We start from the raw sequence: 15,824 nt of genomic DNA, 5'->3' as shown, positions 1-15,824 counted from the left end.
TACTTTCTGTAGGGAAAGAAACAGATGCTGGTTTGATTTTGTACTCTGTAACTCATACCCCATATGACCTTACGAATACTTTTAGAACTGTGAAATACATAAACTTTGTGCTCTTCACTTCACTTGAAAACAGTGCTTGAGTGTCATTTCTTGTCACTTCTGGAAGATGCCAGACTTTCCAAGTATTTGCTTGCTATGCTTGAGCCTTCTGCTTACCTATACTGGGGTTTCACCTGCCTTTTCTGTGTAAAGTTGTGAATACTTAACATTGTGGGTAAAAGTAAGTCTGTTTATAAGTGATTATAAGGAACTGGAATAGGACTCTGTTATACAGGAATGTAAGTAATATAGCAAAGGGATATTCCACCCCCCACCCCCCCTTGAAGAACCTAGTTTGGTTCTTCAGCATCATGGAATGTTTTGAGCAAGTTTTGATGAAGGACAATATTACGTCTGTGTTCATGTACTGTGTGCTCATGTGCCCACTAGATAACATGAGTGTCTCTGTCTAGAAAAATGACTATGGGAATGGGTTAGTGAAATACTGCCTAGCCTATTTTCCACTAAATGAGTTAAAACTTGGAAAGAAAATGTATGTTGCTATACCAAAATTAATCTTAAATCTAATGAATGAGTTGGATTAGTTTGTTTGATAATCAAATAAGGTACACCTTGTCCTCTGTATTTTGCAGATGTTTTAGGTACCATATTAAGAACTTCAACGCTTAAATTTTGGTAAGTTTTAAAACAGGATCTGCTGTCTTTAAGTGCGTCTTTAATAGTGCTGCTACTAACTGAACAGGAAGGATGCAGTGCATATGTTGCAATTTTAATGAACCGTTTCCAGTGACATTTTGTTACTGGTTTCAGAAGTGGCATTGTGTTCTATCCTGATTTCTTTCTGTATTGGCTACAAATGGGAAAAGCTGCTGAAGGTATCTAGAAGATGCTCAGAGACAAGAGACAATAAAACCTATTTAGATGATTAATACAGTAGCAGATGGCATTATTTAGAATGAGTGGCTGACTCCTTGCCAGGTAAATGGGTGTCAGAACAGATAATGGTTAACATGATTGGAAATGAGGTAATTTCTTCAAAATACAGTGGCTTATGTAAAACAATTACATACACAAAAAAGTGAGCAACAATTTTAGAAAACTATCTCCTGTCCTGGTGCATTTAATTGAACAAGTTTAATGTTTGTCATTATTTAGAGATGCAGAAAGTTCAGAAATCGCAGAGCTTGGTAATTTAATGTGGTGTTGATGTTCTGCAGGGAAGACAATGAGGTTCATTTTAATGGGACCTTCAACCCTCTTTCATATTGAACACAAAATTGGCTGAAAAGATTGTGCACTGCAGCTGCAGCACAGGCAATAAAGAGTGAAAAGTAAGGCACAAAACTTCTCTCAAACCAGTTTTTTCCAGTGGTTCAGGGTTTGAATGGAGTTCTTAACTCAGTTGTTGAAGTAGTGTCCGTTTGGGTATTGAAGATTTATATATACTTTTAACTTTTGTGCCAGTGCTAAAAGTTAATTTAGTTTCTTGCTTACTTGGTGTGTGAAGTGACATGGATGTGTGTAGTCATGAGTGTTAAAGTGATTTATCTAAGGAAGCCAGGTAGGCAGGAAGGGTGAATCTTGTGCATAGTGTTTTTGATTGCCTCGCTCTCTTTTTTTGAAGTCTTAAACCAGATTGTTGAATTAATTCACTGTTTTGCATGATTGTTCTCATCTCTGGACCTCTGTTTAACCCAGCCTACTGTGCCAGAGACAGAAAAGGAAGGACATTTTCTTAGTTATTGTAGTATTGCCATTTTGCTTGTATTGAAACTCTTGGTTATTCTCTATGCTTGCAGCTGCTGGCTGGGCACTGCAGCAGCATTATTAAATTACAGTTATTTCTCTCTGTCCTGGCATGATGAGATGCTGTGTCAGAGGTGTTGATCACTGAAAACGCTTTCTCTTCAGATGCTGGCACCAATGCAACTCTGAGATAATAGGCAAAGTAGTGGAGTTTATTGTAATTATAAGTAGTTGCATTGCTACTAATACCTGCTTGCTGAAAGAGTTATTTCAAAAGTAAAAATGTTCAAAACTGTGCTGAAGATCTGAGTTGTCTTTGATATAAATATTTTATTTTCCCAATTTCTGCATTTCCAAAGCAATCACTGCAATTCTAAAAGTTGCTTTGATCTTTTTCTACATTGTTTATTAACAGCAAATATTTAAATATTTACTACTTTGATATTACTGTACTGTAAAATAAGTTGGCTTTAGGGGATTGGAAAATCTTTTCTTTCTGGGCTCTGACACTGAGGAGCTGTGTAACTTCACACAAAGTTCATGCTCTGTATGCTAAATCATCTCATATCAAACTTGGGCACTGTAGACCTTACGTAGCTAACAGGTATTGAATTGGTGTATCTATAAGCATAGCCAGCGATAAACCAGGTTCCATGGCATATCGAAGATTACAAATAATGAACTTCGTGTTATACTTGGATCTTAGTCTAGTTGCCACTCAAGGCAGCACTGACTTTGAGTTTAATTCAGATTCGTTAGAGCCTTGTCCATTGGGTGTTAAAAATCTCCAGGACTGGGACATTCCACAGCTTGAGCAGCCTGTTGCTTGGAAGGGGCTTCTATGTGCCGTCTGGTCCAAATCTCTCTTTACAGGATGATTACTGCCAGCAATGTATCATGTCAACCATTGTTTAGTTTAGTTAAATTTCACAGGATCTTGACCTACTGCAATACTTAATACCCAGCTGAGTCTCCTGAGATAGAACCTGTGGCCGTTACTTCTGCTGTTGAACTTACTCTCAGAAACTTCCAGTGATGGTATTCCCAAGCTGCTTAGGTAGTGCTCCAGCCTCTAAAACAATACGGACTAGTTTTCCAATATCCTAGTTTTTACTGAAGACTTTCTAGCTCAGGAGCGAACAAGCTGGTGTAGAAGCTGAGCACCTAGTACTCTGTCTCACAGCTGGGGCAAGTCTTCTCTCAGAGCTTCATTTGTGTGTTTTGCATCTTTTAGGAGACTCAAGTGGCAATTTATGCTCTGCTGGGTGTATGTGAGGCTAATTCTACTGTAGTTTATGTTTAATACTTTATTGCGTTTTGTTTGAGGTCAGTTTGTATAATTCAAAGGTTTAAACACCTGGTTTGATGCTCGTTAGTGTTGCTTCATGTTCAGTTCTGTCAGCTAACTGTGATGTTCTTCCATTTACTTCAGTTTGTTTATCCTAAATATTACTGTTTATGACTTATTTCTGAATGGAAAATTCTACCAGACAGAAGTATGTTTATGGAATAATTTTCTTTAATGATTATGAGTGCCAGTGCATAGTGGAGAGGGCTGTATGCTTGCACAGTGCTTACATGCATCTATTCTTTGAAACTTCTTGGCTTCGGTTTTAATTTGGTGTTTTCTAGTGTTTCCCTCTCTTCCCCCCATGCATTCCTACCTACTCGTTAAGAAATAATGGAGTTTCTGCAGTGATGACTTAGGTATACTTTGAATTTAGTGTTTCCTGTATTTGATGCTTAATCTTTTCAAATGCTATTTATCCATACGATGTATTATAAGCTTCTGGGGAGAACGTTATAGTTTCTACATGAATAACTTGTAAGAAAATGACTAAGTAGACTTGTTTATAGACTTAAAGCATTGGGTTTCAACTGTAAAAGGAATATAAGAACAATGGGCCCTGGTTAACATTCTGTGACAGTCAGCAGCTCTGAGGTTTGTATTTGCTGATGTCTGCAGAACACAGATAATCAGTATTTGGAAGGTGTGCGAATTAAAGGTCTACTTGACCGGTTATAATTGCAGCATTTTAAGGACAGAGTAACACTGAGAAGTAATAAAATGGCCTTTAATCTCTTGCACTGTTGATTAACCCTGCTGCTTGTGGTCATGAGAAAATATTTTGGTGGCTTTAGTCTGCTGTCTATGTAACTGCAAGGTGGGGTTTTCTTAACTTACAGACTTCACTCTCAGACAATATATATGTATTACTTAGGAATCTCTTCAAAGAGGTAAAGCAGCTGGAAGTGTACCTTATTTCTTAGTTAAAAATTCATCCGTCACAGGGATTGGCCGTTACTCTGATTCTTCTTTCTGTAGTATTGAAAGATAGTGGGGCTTGGGGCTTTTTTGACATTTTGGCTGCCTGAATCTTACTGAGATACTACAGTGTCTGTCTTGTCTTTAAATACTAAGGTTTCTGTAAATGCTATGTTTAGCATTTAACCATGCCTGTCTTTTTTTATAAGTTGCTGTTTGATGCCACCTAAAATGCCCATTTCTTTATAGTGAATGGTAAAGTTTGCAAGTGGCTGTTGAGCGATGAGGTAGAAGAGATGGAAATGGGTGGCATTGCTGTGGTTTATTCACAGGGGCAGATGCCTCTGGCTGTTGGTGTGGCTTCAGTAATGTTATGCTGAGGATGCTATATATATTCCACTTCTGTAGTTTTTTTTTCTCTTGCTTGAGCTCAGATCTAGACTTGTGAGGCTGTTCTCAAGCTCTCTGGACTATGTCCATAATTCAGCAGGAGTAGTGGGAGCCATAATTTCCACTACAGTCAGTGCAAGTAAAAGTCAGTGGAAAAGAAACAAGGTCCGTCCAGGAGGCTGCAAGAGTATTAACACAACTGTTAACACAGTTCAGTATCATTAGTCTGTTGGGTATTCTGTTACTGTTTTCTCTTTGATTATGAAAACAAATAATTCTTATGTTGGCAATTCTGTAAAGACTTTAACAGTAACTTCGTCTTGAATGATATTTTGAGCAGCTACTTGCTTTGATAAGAATTGCGGTACTATAGATTACACTGTAACATACTAAAGGAAAAAGATCAAGTGCTTGAGGTCCCAATAGCTGCAGTTTGTGTTGATAGTAAATGGGGGGTATTCTGAAAACAATTTTGAATTGGAAACTTGGTGAAATTAGGAATCGCTGGTGGGTTTTTCCTTCTCTTACATGAAAAGAGGACTTTGCTTTCCTGTTTAGTTTGTTTCTGCAAGTACGCTGAAAACTTGGGTTATGACAGGTAGAGTCTTGGTTTTAGGTTTGTAGTTCAGGCCATCAGGTAATGGAAGCAGTCTTTAAAACCTTGTTTAGTTTTAGTGGCTTTCACAGTAGTGTTAACAGAACTTTTGTCAGCACCTTTGCTATGTTGTTTAAAGTGCTGACACAAAGGAAGCCTGAGCTAGATCAAATATAGATTATTTTTTCTTCTCAAAATTGCCATTCTCTAGTTTCTATCATACTTTGATCACTACAGTCAAATAGTTTCAAGCATATTATTTTCACTGAGTGACTTATTTTTCTTTCAGATATTGTTGCTATTCAGGAAAAGATGGACTGATAGTAACTTATCTGTATCTCTCTTGTGACCATGCCAGAGCACTGAAGATCTTCCTATTCTTGTACTGTGTGACAAAAGCTTTAACTTCCTTTGCTGTTGTCCTGATGCAGGTGCAGCTTCCGCCGCCACTGTTTTCATTATATCAGTACTCTTGGTTCATGTGCTGATCTTTTCCTTTTCTCCTTGTGTCAAACTTTATGTTAATTTCTAATTTGTTGTACTTACAGCTTTATTAGTTCTTGCTCCTCTTGCTCCTCCTAAACATTTTGAGCTTCTGCTGTTGCTCATGTTCTCTCCTTGCATTTTTTGAATGATTGTGTCTTTAGACAGTCCTTTCTACTTACAAAGGACTTAGAAAGATCTTTTATATTACTGCCTGATTTTGTCAAAGTTCTCTTCACTGTCCAGATTTCTTTGTTCGACTTTCACTAAAGCAACCATTTTAGTCTGATTATGCCTGCCACAGTTATGATAAAATAGCTTTCCAGTTCGTGGTTGTCAAGCACAACTTGAGTTATTTTGTGGAATCATAGGATAGTTGAAATCTCTAGATAGGCTTAAAGTCCTCCCAAAGCTAAAACAGGTTGTTCAGAGATTTTCCTGTTTAACTCTGGAAGTCTCAAAGGGCTGGAAATTCTGCAGTCCCTCCTGGCTACCTGCTATAGTACTTAATTGTACCCTTTCTGAAGACTTTTGCCTGACATGATCAGAATTGTTCATGCTACTGTTTGTGCATATTGCCTTTTGTCCTTGCTGCTTCAGATGGAATTTGGGGTTGGGTTTGCATGTCGAAGCTTTGGTAGCGGGAGAGGGGGGCTACAGGGGTTTCTTCTGTGAGAAGCTGCCAGAAGGTTCCCCTATGTCTGACAGAGGTAGTGCCAAGCGGCTCCAGGACAGAAACCCTGTTGCTGGCAAAGGCTGGGCCCATCAGTGATGGTGGTAGCATGTCTGGAGTAGCACAGGGGAAAGCCCCTCTGCAACAGTGACTGCAGCCAGAGAGAAGAGTGAGAGTATGTGAGAGAGAGAGCTCCACAGGCTCCCAAGGTCAGTGAAGAAGGGGAGAAGCAGCTCCAGGTGCCAGAGCAGAGATTCCCCTGAAGCCTGTGGTGCAGCCCGTGGAGGGCCATGGTGGAGCAGGTATCCATCATGCAGCCTGGGGAGACTCCCATGCCAGAGCAGGAGGATGCCCAAATCATTGATCCCAGCCTAGTTTAATTGAATTACTAATTTTATCTGCTTTCACTGGAATGAGAATATTAGCAGATGTGATATTAACAGATTGTAGATACTAACAGGTTGAAGGGAGTTATCTGAAGGCATTTTCAGATTTGGTTAGCAAGCAGGTAAGAGAACTTGCAAACCCAGACACCATTGCTGTGAATTAATTCTTGTTTTGTTGGCTAGCTTGAAGAATTTGCTGGAATTAATTCCCAGTGCAGTGTAGCAGGAGAGGTAGCACTGTTTCACAGCAAGTGCTTGTAAACAGTTTAAAACAAATACACAGCTGGTTTGTTTTCTACTGAAGTAAACACGTACTGGCTGTAAATAGCTCAGAGGTGCAGCGCTGCCCTTATCTGGCCAGTGTTGTCAGAAGAAACGTATGCTTTGCTTTCCTAAACTGAACTTTGTGGTCTGTTCTGGCTGGATTCTTTCACTATCAAATACAGTGTGATAAATAACTTATTTGTGTTTTTCAAAGAGAACTATCAATTTATTCCCCACAAGTAGCAGCATCATTAAATATACCAGCAAGGTAAGATAATAAAAATTACTTTTAGTAAAACCCCTCTCTAACTCTACTTTAACTTCTTAGCTCAACTGGAAATTTTATCTATTATCTGTTGATCCAGCAACTGAAGAACTTGGTAGAAGTTTCTTTTTTTTAAAACAGATTGGAGGAAGAAAAGACTATTCAGAAAAACATGCCAAATGCTCTATGTTGTCCTCAAATACAGAGTATAAACTGTCTCCCTTCTGCTCAGAAACAATGTGGTAGGCTTTAGCACAGGAAGACAGGGAGACTTTCAAGTTGCTCATCTGGAAAGAGAATGTGTGATGTTGCTGCAGTGGTTTGTATTGAATTGTTATGGGAAAGCTGAAGCGTTCTGTGCCTGTCACCTGCTGACCTATTGTAGAGCTGTCTGTACCAGTGGGCAAAGTTGTACACCGCTGCTAGTGGTTACTGTGTTTTCAGACTTGCTGCATAGGGTTGCTTCTCTGAGCACTTGGAATGTGCATCGTGGTCAAGATGCTGTTTTGGTTATCTTTATAAGTTAACCTGGCTCAGGAAGAACAATAAGGCATGCTCTTGTTACCATTGCTGCATAAACTTGCAGTTGAACCTGAAATGATACCATTTAACTTTTGAGCAGTTTGACTGACACTGAGGCTAGATTTTCCATTGGTTTCAATGGGCTGTCACTCAAACCACTATTGACATGAACTTTTGCTGCGATTCTACCTGTTCAAGTGTTCCTTGCAGTGTGTATCCTCAGGCGTGTATCTGTTATTTGTGCATCCCCTGCCTTCCTGCTGTGATACTGAGTTAAGTTTGTAGTATTTGGAATGGCCTGTTGTCTAGAGCATACGCAGTCTTGATTTACTCTGAGTGTGATTTCAGTCATTCTTAATGTCTTTCTTGATCTGAAGTGAGCACCTGAAGAGTCTGGTAGGACTTGAAATGGAATAGGTTGGTGATAAGGGTTTATTAGCCTCTAAGTAGCCTCTAAAATTCTAAATAGAAGTTTACAGTGTGTGGATTGCTAGGTTCTGCCAATTAATTCTAATGGATTAATGCTTCGTCTGGATACATTTTGTGTATATAAACCAGATGCCTGTAAGTATTTATCAAGCAAGAAAAAAGCCTTGGCAAATGTTAACAAATAAATACAAACAATTCCCTGAAATAGGATGGCTCAGGAATGCGTACTGATCTGAACCATCCTTTAAAACTGTAGGAATTGCTTATTCTTGACTGTTGTAGTGCTGCCTTGGAGAGCCTTCATCAGAATCAGAGATTCTCTTCACTTTGATGTAATATTAACATGAGAGCAGGAATGTCACTGGCAGGAGTGATAGACCCTGTGGTGTTGTGAAGATGAATAAGAAGGCAGTAATACTTAGACTAGCTAAGTATTTTTAAAATGAGCTGCCGTCAAGATGCATCACTTGCAAATTGAGTTTTATCATTTGGGGGGTGTTGGAGTTTGAAAAATAGATGAAGTGGTGCTTCAAAAAACCTAAAGACATCAAAACTATTAGTAGTAAATTTTAAGTGTTACACTAGTCATTCTATCGTGGTTCTCTTCAGGCTTTTGTGAGAGAGGTACCTTTGGGATAGTACGGAATAATATGGCAGTCTGTACTACATTTTCATGCTTGCTTTTCATGTTCTGCAATAGGCAGTCCCTTTGTCTTCCTGAAGGAACATAAAAAATGTATTTTAGGCTAATGTTTCTGTGAAAGCCTCATTTCTGGTGTTTCAGATAGTGAAGATATCGCTCCTGTGTATGAGAGATGGATCTGGGCCGCTGCTGCTTTTCCTCACAAAGTGAGATTCGCCTGGACCAAAGAAGAAACATGAGGCACTGGTGTGGTGGTTTCAGAACTAAATTTGCAGCATCGACTTGAAACAGTTGAAACACCGTAGGGATTTGAAAAGCAAACTAGTATTTAAAGAAATTCAGACTGGTTCTGCCATCTGAAATGTGATACGTGTGCAGGGGAATAAAGCTTCCGAAGCTCAGAGATCCACAGTATTCTAAAGGCCTAAGAGAGATGCACCTTTGAATTTTAATGCAGTAGGTTTATGTATCACCTAAGATTGCGGGCTTGGAGGTTTGTTTTTTCAAAATGGATGGAAATAACTTTTAGACTGTGCCTATGGCTGCAGATATGTTAAAATCCTCTTTGGTAAATTGATTTCAGTGCTTTGGGTGAAGGTGTGCAAGTGATTCCAGGTTGGGAGTTTTTGGCTGATTTCCATTGTCAGGCCCTGGGCTAAGAACTTTTATCATCCTTTAAAATAAGGCAGATCAACCTGTGAGTTTTCCTGAAGAAACTAAATAGTAAGTCCAATGTAGGCATAATTTGTTGTGCAAATTTATTTATCCTTGAAGAAGAGAAATGCTAATTGTTGCTGAAGAGGTGGCCGCTTATGGGATTCTTTTTCTGGGTGAATTTAAGTACCTGTCACTGTTAGAAAAATATCAAAAGTGGCAAGTGTGGCAGGGAAATAACAGAAAGTAGAGATAATGGCACGTGTAATGAAAATTTACTGAACAATAAAATGGATATTTACAATACAGATGTCTTTCAGAAAGACAAATGACACGTGACATAATGGCAACACAAAGTAGCAGAGTTTTGTGTTGCAAATAAACAACTCCCTTGAGAAACTTGAAGCATCTTGTTAAATGGGGTCATTACTTCCGCTGTATTGAAATGCACATTTTTTCTCTTTCTATTTTTCTTATGACAGCACATTTATATCGGCAAAATGCTTTCTTTGATTCTCCTAAATGCAGCTGCATGAGTGAAAGTTCTTATATCGGCATAATTATTCTTCCTAAGGAATTGCTGTCCTGTAACACTGATACGTATCAGTAAAAAGTATCTATTCAGTGGCTTTTGGCAGCATCAATTTAATATTACATCACTAGTTAACATAATTCAACTTAGAAAGCTCTAAAATTGTTTAACATTTTTGGGTCTTGATAAGAGAAAATTTAGTGTAGTAGCACCCTTAGATAAATACAGCTGAGAACTGTAGTTGCTGCTACGTTCATACTATCTGTTGCCTGTAGAGTGTGCTTTTAGTGAAAGGCAAGTTTTAATCAGAAAACTTGTGTCTGCCTGGAAGTATAGTCAGTGGTTTCACCTTTTTTCCTCACATGATGATGTAGCTGGGCCAGTGCAGACCTTGTCTTGCATAGATTAGAGATTATATGACTTGTCTGAGCATTAGCTTTGCATTCTGGCCAAAACTAAGGTTTAAATCAGGTATCTGTGTTCCTTCTTAAGCTAGACTTGTAAGCCTGGTAATTCTTGTATCACAGCTTTAACAAAGAAAGATTAACAAAGAGGTAACTGAGAGAAAAGGCTTTGGCCATAAAGGTTAGTAAGTATTTAGAAATACTCATCACGGGTCTAATTTGATTAATTTTGAGAAGGTATCTTAAAGATTTCTCCTTCCACATACAATGGAGTGGTTTCTCAAAAGGTGGAAAGAGATTTTTCGGAAAATGTTGGGAATTATTCTAGCTTGTGTGAAATTCCTGCATATTTCATTCTTACTCAGCTTGGCTTTGCCGAACTTGTATGTCATATCCTTCTCATTATACGTTTATGCCTAATCTAGGTAATGGGTTATATGGAGAGTTATTGGGCTTTCTGGCAAGTTATGAAAATAGCATAGGACAATGTTGCATTTGCTCCAAGGTTCTGAAGGTCACGATCCTGTCTTCATAGGCTCTTCAAGAGTAGAGGAATATCAAGATCTTGTGCTGTTGTGTTCCAAGAAAAAGGGAGAGCCATTACATACTCTCCAAGGACACTTGAGCTGTGACTATCAGGCTGGCTTAAGCACAGCAGCCATAGACCTGTAAAGTTATTTTTACAAATTCTATCTGTATAGGTGCTTGAAAACCATGATAAGATAATTCTTTGAAGCATTTTAATTGAGAGAGATGCTAGTAAAAGCAGGGAACATAAAATGAAGGTTGCAGTGTTGGCATTGTTACCTGGTCATCCTGCAGAAGATGGTGTTATGTGCCGTTCCGATAAGCTTTCAGTGCAGCAGCAGAACTGCCAGAAGAGGTGATGAGGTTTGCTGGAGATTTTGACAGCAGACTATAGGAAATAGCATCGATGGCGTAACATTTCACTGAACATCCATCAGTACTTTAAGGAAGTGGATACTTCTTTGCCAAGTGGGTTAAAAACTTTCTTTCTCATCTTAATAATAATGTATTCCCTTCTTATCAACTTGAATGCGATACTTCGAAAGTTGGCTTTATTGAAGGTTTTGTGCTTGCTTGAGGAATGGGTTAGCTTTAGAGAATTATCAGACATAGACTTTTCAAATGACTGGAGCACACTGCTCTTTAGAATGTAGAAATTCACACGAATGGCTTAGACATCCGTCTAATGTTGTTGTTTACCATATATTGTTCTAGGTGTCATAGTGATCTAGGGGGACTGGCGCATACAGGCTTCCAAAGTTCTTGCTATGAATTCATGCATGAGATGTTCTAAAATTGAGGTAAGATTAATCTCGCCTAAAGATGTCATGTGTTGGTTTTTGTAGTGTCTGATCCTTATTTTTGCAGATCTTGGTGCAAAGTGCCATTTACTTAAGAAAAGGTCAATAAAATAACTAAGACAAAATCAACATTTTTCTTTCCAGCCAGACTGCTGTAAGTGTTGCACAGGTTCACAGATTATCTTTCCTTCTCAGAAAAGCTAATTAGACATTGGTTTATGCTTGCATGACATGAGAACACTTCAAAGATGTGATTATCAGATTCCTGTGAAATCTGAATTTGTTTACAGTTGCTGATGCATAGGATGTAGGTGACAATTGATGGAGAACCAGATGGGTGAGAATTAGAAGCGTCCAGCATTTTGTTGCAGGCACTCTTACCTGCTGTGTTCTTCCCGCAGAAGATGCAGCAGGATATTGAACAGGCAGAACAGTTGAAAAATACATGTAAAAGAATTAAATTACTGCATGGTTTTTAGAGAGAATAAATTTATGAGATTCTAGTTTTAGATTTCCTATTTGCCTGAAGATCCTCATCTGTTGTGAGAATGGTTTCCTTCGGTGTGGGGAGGGATCTGAACTCTTCCCTGAAGAATATCCTTCAGACTTCCTTCAGGACAGACTCTCAGTTGATTTTCTGACATTGTGTTGGCTTCAGAGAGCCAGTTCAGGTAGAAGACTTAAACCAACTACGACTTCTTACCTACTCATTCTGCTAGTTCATTAGTTTGCTTAGATGAACTGTAGGATCTCCATTTCCCCCTTGTTCAGTGTTAGTGCAAAGTATCTTCAGGCTATGAGTATGGTGGCACTTCAGCAGTGTTGCTGTTACTGATGATAATAGTAAAGCTTCTATATTTTAAAAGATTGGTTAATTCAAAGTGTTTGCAGTTCAAACTCCAGTAAATTCAAGTTATTAAAGAACAGCTGCTGCTGAAACCTGCAGCACTTCATGAATAATTGCTATGAAAAAAAACTGAGATATATGAATTGAACTAATTTACTCCACTTACCCTTTGCTCCTCTTCCTCAGGATGGGCGTCTTCTCCCATCTCACCTTTGCTTGCCATACGATCTCTGCTTTTACTCATCTTTGGGGTAACAGATGTGATGGATGTGCAGGGAGTTCAGAGTTGTTGCCATGCTTTGAGCTTTTTTGGCTAAATACTGTGCTTTCAAACACTTCTTTGTAAATATTTTTTTCGAGCTACAAATAGCAGCAATGAAAAGGTTCATTAAATAGTTTGAAAATGTGTAATACCAGATCATGCTGACTCGCTACCTACAGGATGTCATTTTTGTCTAAAGCTAGCTAGGAGGCTTGACTAAATCACAAGTATTTCTTCTGTATTTTAATTAATAGGAGCCATGTTTAATGTACCTCACCATGGCTTTGCCAGCAACCTGATTTCTTTGTTTTTAAATGACCCCTTTTCTACACTGTTGGTGAAGGAGCTCTGATGCAGCTTCTTGTGAGCAAGAGTGGTGGCTTTGGGTGATGCAGAGGAAAAGGGTGTAAGCAGTTGCAACCCTTTGCATGTGCTGAGAAACAAGTCAGGCACATGTGGTAACTAGTGGGAAACTGGTACTTCTGGGTTGAGGGGGGGAAGGTACATTTCTGAAGGATCCTGAAAACTAAATCCCGTTTTCAGTGGCTGTCCATGTACATCATTTGTATCTATAAAGCCTGTCAAGATCAGACCCATTGGCCTTGATCCTTAAGATAGGTATGGAAAAGATCCTCTGTTTTTAGTGTGGGCTTTTGATGCTTGGAATAAAACCATTGCCACTTCAATAGCTGGAATTTTTTTTAATGTTTCTATGAGTTTTTGCTTGTCTTTGATTTCACAAATAGTAACACATGTATGTTTCGGGTTGTTTATTTTTACATTTGTATTTGTAGAGGGAGAAGGTTATTTTAGGCTTTTTCATGTCCAAAAACCTCTGAGTTCTCAAGTGTGTATTCAAGCCTGATTTTGTAAAACCTGTGGGGCTGCAGGCATCAGTGTGAATTTGTATTTTGTATTAGTTCTGTAAACCAGTGGTTGCTTGTTTGGACTGCAGTAATGTTCTGGGTTTGCAAGCTGCTGGAATGTCCCCAGGTACAGGTGAACTGGGGGGCATCCCCTGGCTTACCTCTTTTCGTCCTTCCCTATTCTTGACATCTGGATGCTCCACAGACATCCAAGACCTGACCCTCATTAGAGCCACAGAAAGATCAAGCCATATGTGAAAAACTTGTCTTGAACTCTGTGATAGAGCAAAGTGCTAAACTCAGGTAACACGAATCTCAGTCTTGTGAGTAGATGCTAAAATTATGCTTGCTGAATAAGGTCCGGAAAGGAGTGTTAAGTGCGAACTAAACGTAAAGTTTTTATTTTTTAACAATTCACTTATTAACATTTTCAAACCTCAGTGTTACCCGTAGTGTAGTTCAACCTTTCTTTTGTAAAAGGGGCAGTTCAGGAAGCAAATATTTCCTGATACGCTCCTAGAGAAAAGTCTGAAGTTTTTGGTGTTTCCTTCCCCCCCGCATTTTTGGAAAAAATATGTCTTTATTTTGTGGCATTAAATAAAGGATTTGAAAGGAGGAAGAAAAAGGTGGAGGAACAAACCTTGGAGCAGGCAGAAGGGAGAATATCATTTATATTTAAGGGAATCGTGGAAGGTGGTAGAAGAGAATTGTAAAAGATTTGATGATACTGCCTGTATTCTCAGACTTCCTCCTGGCTGCTGGCAACAGCTGCTTTGTTGAGATTATTGGTTGTAGCTTCTATTGTGAGAGTTTTAAAGCTACTTATAAACAATGTATGAATAGCGCATGTGGTTGCATATCCGTATCTGTGCTTCGTTAAGAGACAGACCTGCAGGAATATAGTGACTTTGAAAGCTTTAAAATACTTAAAGCCAAGACTTAACGAAAATCTGTGTTAAATAAAATTTTTGTACTCGTCTCCAAATTACATTTTCATACTTCTGTGGGTGAGATTTCAATGGGAAGCTTTGCATGAAAGCAATGGGAAGTAGGTGTTATGGCAAGAACGTCCAAATAATTTGGGTAATACTTAAAGAATAAGTTTCTCTCTCAAGGGAATAATTTTGTTTTACTGCAACTTGTATGCAAACTGGAAATTCCTCTGCTTGTTGGTTAAATGTTAGAGACAGAACAACATGGTGCTGCTTGGCTCTGGCAGTGATGCTGCCTTTTTATGTGGACTGTTAAGTTATTTTTCTTTTCTTTGTGTGCGTTTCCATGTATTTCTTTTCCTCTGTATGTGCTTTTGTCTTTGTGGTCTCACTTACTTGTATTATTCTCTCCCTTCAGTTCGTTGATGTTCTTTGTGGTTTTATTCTTGTACTACCAGTTGACTGGTATAAGACTTAGGTCTTTCCTATAGTTGAGCAAACCATTGTAAATCCTTTATGCACAGATGTGAATTCGTGAGTATAGTGATGTTAGTTACAAATCCATTGGGTTCATAAAATGTTAACTCTGCATCAGCAATTAACCATGTTGGCTCACTGTAGGGTGCCTGTCTGTTTGAGCCTGGGAAGATTCCAGTAGGATTAGATTTAAGCTTGTTTTCTAAATGGTAAGTAACTCTTTGCAGCTTGTTTATACTTCTAATTTCATGTTGCTGTTAAATGCATAGGATGCAATTAGCTGTGACTGTTGTTGTTGCTTTTTAAAAAGCATATAGCTCTGTGTTCCTCCAGTCCTCTGAAAGAAAACAAAACACCCCAACCAAACTTTAAAATCCTAAGAATATAAAAGGACTTTAGACTTGGGACTAATCTTAGGAAAAACTTAGTCTCAGTACGTTCATTACTGATGATATGTGCAATCGCCTGTACTGTATCATCTCTTATTTGCCTACTCTGCGCAGTTTCACTGATGTGAAAATGTCTGATGGAAAAGAAATTCAAGATTGTTGTCTTCTTACTGCATTGAAAAATACCTAGACTTTTACAAAGCTTTCAGAAAATTATTTGCAGGCCATTTAGGGATGCTGGCTGAGCTATCAGTAGATAAGTCAGGTCTTTGCTTGTCTGAGGTATCCTTGAAAGTAAGGAATGTGAAAGGCTGAATTTTCTGCTTAAATTTGACAGCTGCAGTTGTTCCAGAGTGAGCACTGAAGAAACACTACTGCATATTTTTTTCCAGATCTTCTTTGCTGAAATGA

The 15,824-nt window shown here is 38.6% G+C and overlaps 1 protein-coding gene across 3 annotated transcripts in view; it reads left to right on the top strand.

Moving 5' to 3' along the window:
- The window catches only part of FHIT (fragile histidine triad diadenosine triphosphatase), a 570,190-nt gene that overhangs the window by 81,696 nt on the left and 472,670 nt on the right, over positions 1-15,824 (top strand). The window contains exon 2 of one of the 3 annotated variants that reach the window (XM_065687536.1): positions 11,555-11,640. The exons of the other annotated variants lie outside the window; for them this stretch is intronic. The gene's annotated coding sequence lies outside the window, so the exon portion shown is untranslated. The remainder of the gene's footprint in view (positions 1-11,554; positions 11,641-15,824) is intronic. 3 annotated transcript variants of the gene reach the window in all.

This window comes from Lathamus discolor, chromosome 7, assembly GCF_037157495.1.
Source record: "Lathamus discolor isolate bLatDis1 chromosome 7, bLatDis1.hap1, whole genome shotgun sequence".
Classification (NCBI taxonomy): Eukaryota; Metazoa; Chordata; class Aves; order Psittaciformes; family Psittacidae; genus Lathamus; species Lathamus discolor.
This window is presented reverse-complemented; position numbering and strand designations above follow the sequence as displayed.